The sequence below is a fragment of the Hylobates moloch genome, unplaced genomic scaffold (assembly GCF_009828535.3).
Source record: "Hylobates moloch isolate HMO894 unplaced genomic scaffold, HMol_V3 SCAFFOLD_9, whole genome shotgun sequence".
Lineage (NCBI taxonomy): Eukaryota > Metazoa > Chordata > Mammalia > Primates > Hylobatidae > Hylobates > Hylobates moloch.
The window spans coordinates 51,243,471-51,246,321 of record NW_026652284.1 but is presented as its reverse complement, the minus strand read 5'-3'; the positions used below and the strand labels follow the sequence as shown (position 1 = coordinate 51,246,321).

Here is a 2,851-nt window from a genome sequence, read left to right as displayed (position 1 = left end):
GCCCTGAAAACCTTCATTTGCTGATATCAATGCATTCAGGACAAAAACCCTCACTGCTCCTTCCTGATTGGCCTTGAGATCACGCAGGAAGCCCTGACGAAACCCGAACTAGTGGGGTCAGGAGACACACACAACGTGTTGAGAAGATTGTTATCAAAATGCAATGTATGGGTGGCCCCTTTCTCTTTCGGTTCTAGGCGCTTTGGGAGCCACGGCTTAAGGTGCAGACATGGCCAAGTCTAAGACCCATGCCACACACAACCAGTCCCGAAAATGGCACAGAAATGGTATCAAGAAACCCCGATCACAAAGATACAAATCTCTTAAGGAGGTCCCCAAGTTCCCGAGGAACATATGCTTTGCCAAGAGGCACAAGAAGGGCCTAAAGAAGATGCAGGCCAACAATGCCAAGGCCATGAGTGTAGGTGCCAAGGCTATCAAGGCCCTCGTAAAGCCCAAGGAGGTTAAGCTCAAGATCTCAAAGGGTGTCAGCCGCAAGCTCGATCGATTGCCTACATTGCCCACTCCAAGCTTGGGAAGTGTGGTCATGCCCGCATGGCCAAGAGACTCAGGCTGTGCTCGCCAAAGGCCAAGGCCAAGGATCAAACCAAGGCCCAGGCTACAGTTCCAGCTCAGGCTCCCAAAGGTGCCCAGGCCCCTACAAAGGCTTCAGAGTAGATATCTCTGTCTGCCAATGTGAGGACAGAAGGACTGGTGCGACCCCACCCCCACCTGGGCTGCCATCTGCATGGGGCTGGGGTCCTCTTGTGCTACTTGTGCAAATAAACCTGAGGCAGGAAAAAAAAAAGACAAAATGCGTTGTATGCTTATTTTATTTATACATACAATAAGTTGAGGTTTGCATAATGATTGTTAAAAGTGAGAGAAAAAAATGTAAAAAAAAAAAAAGTCATTGGTTTTGGACAATATGTTTCATTCCTGTTTAGTTGTTTGTGGTTGCCAAATCTACAAAAGTGCAAAACTTTAAAAAACCCTTGTTGAAATCTCTTGGAAAGCATACCATCTTCCAGAAATTCCTCTGAGTTTACCTTTAAGTTTGACAACAAATGGAAAGAAGTGGATTGTTGTTGTCCTTCAACCCACGGTAACAAAGGTGGGGGTGTAAGTCTGTAGTTTGAAGAATTTCATTCTTATCAATTGTGTAGAGCAAAGTTGAAATAAGTTACATTAATTCCACGTAAATTAGTTTTCTGAGCTCTTTTAAAGTCTTGAGTGATTTTTTTTTTTGTATTTTGTAATTTTTTTCCTTTTGTTTATCTCTATTTCCTCAGTTTTCTTGTTTTTTTTTTTTTTTTTAAATTATACTTCTGGGATACATGTGCAGAATGTGAGGTTTGTTACATAGGTATACACGTGCCGTGGTGGTTTGCTGCACCCATCAACCCGTCATCTACATTAGGTATTTCCCCTAATGCTATCCCTCCCCTAGCCCTCCACCCCCCGACAGGCCCCAGTGTGTGATGTTCCCCTCCTTTTGTTCATGTGTTCTCATTGTTCAACTCCCACTTATGAATGAGAACATGCAGTGTTTGGTTTTCTGTTCCTGTGTTAGTTTGCTGAGAATGATGGTTTCCAGCTTCATCCACGTCCCTGCAAAGGACATGATATCATTCCTTTTTATGGCCGCATAGTATTCCATGGTGTATATGTGCCACATTTTCTTTATCCAGTCTATCATTGATGGGCATTTGGGTTGGTTCTAAGTCCTTGCTATTGTGAATAGTGCTGCAATAAACACACGTGTGCATGTGTCTATGGCAGAATGATTTATAACCCTTTGGACATATACCCAATAATGGCACTGCTGAGTCAAACGGTATTTTGGTTTTAGATCTTTAAGGAATTGTCACACTGTCTTCCACAGTGGTTGAACTAATTTACACTCCCACCAACAGTGTAAAAGCTTTCCTATTTCTCCACATCCTCTTTAGCATCTGTTGTTTCCTGATGTTGCTTCCTGCTGTTTTAAATGATGGCCATTCTAACTGGCATGAGATGGTATTTCATTGTGGTTTTGATTTACATTTCTCTAATGACCAGTGATAATGAGCTTTTTCTCATATGTTTATTGGCTGCATAAATGTCTTCTTTTGAGAAGAGTCTGTTCATATCCTTCACCCACTTTTTGATAGGATTGTTTGTTTTTCTCTTGGAAATGTGTTTAAGTTTCTTGTAGTTTCTGGATATTAGCTCTTTGTCAGATGGATAGATTATAGAAATTTTCTCCCATTCTCTAGGTTGTAGATGTGTGGCATTATTTCTGAGGCCTCTGTTCTGTTCCATTGGTTTATATATCTGTTTTGGTACCAGTACCATTCTGTTTTGGTTACTGTAGCCTTGTAGTATAGTTTGAAGTCAGGTAGCATGATGCCTCCAGCTTTGTTCTTTTTGCTTAGGATTGTCTTGGCTATATAGCTTGTTTTTGGTTCCATATGAAATTTAAAATAGTTTTTCTAATTCTGTGAAGAAAGTCAATGGTAGCTTGATAGGAATAGCACTGAATCTACAAATTACTTTGGGCGTATGGCCATTTTCACGATATTGATTCTTCCTATCGATGAGCATGGAATGTTTTTTCCATTTGTTTGTGACCTCTCATTTCCTTCAGCAGTGGTTTGTAGTTCTCCTTGAGGAGTTCCTTCAGATCCCTTGTAAGTTATATTCCTAGGTATTTTATTCTCTTTGTAGCAATTGTGAATGGGAGTGCACTCATGATTTGGCTCTCTATTATTGGTGTATAGAAATGCTTGTGATTTTTGCAAATTGATTTTATATCCTGAGACTGCTGAAGTTGCTTATCAGCTTAAGGAGATTTTGGGCTGAGATGATG

The 2,851-nt window shown here is 41.0% G+C and overlaps 1 pseudogene; it reads left to right on the top strand.

The window, feature by feature from the left end:
* The first annotated feature begins 229 nt into the window (after nt 1–229).
* LOC116812645 (large ribosomal subunit protein eL29-like) lies at nt 230–678 on the top strand (annotated as a pseudogene).
* Nucleotides 679–2,851: the final 2,173 nt, after the last annotated feature.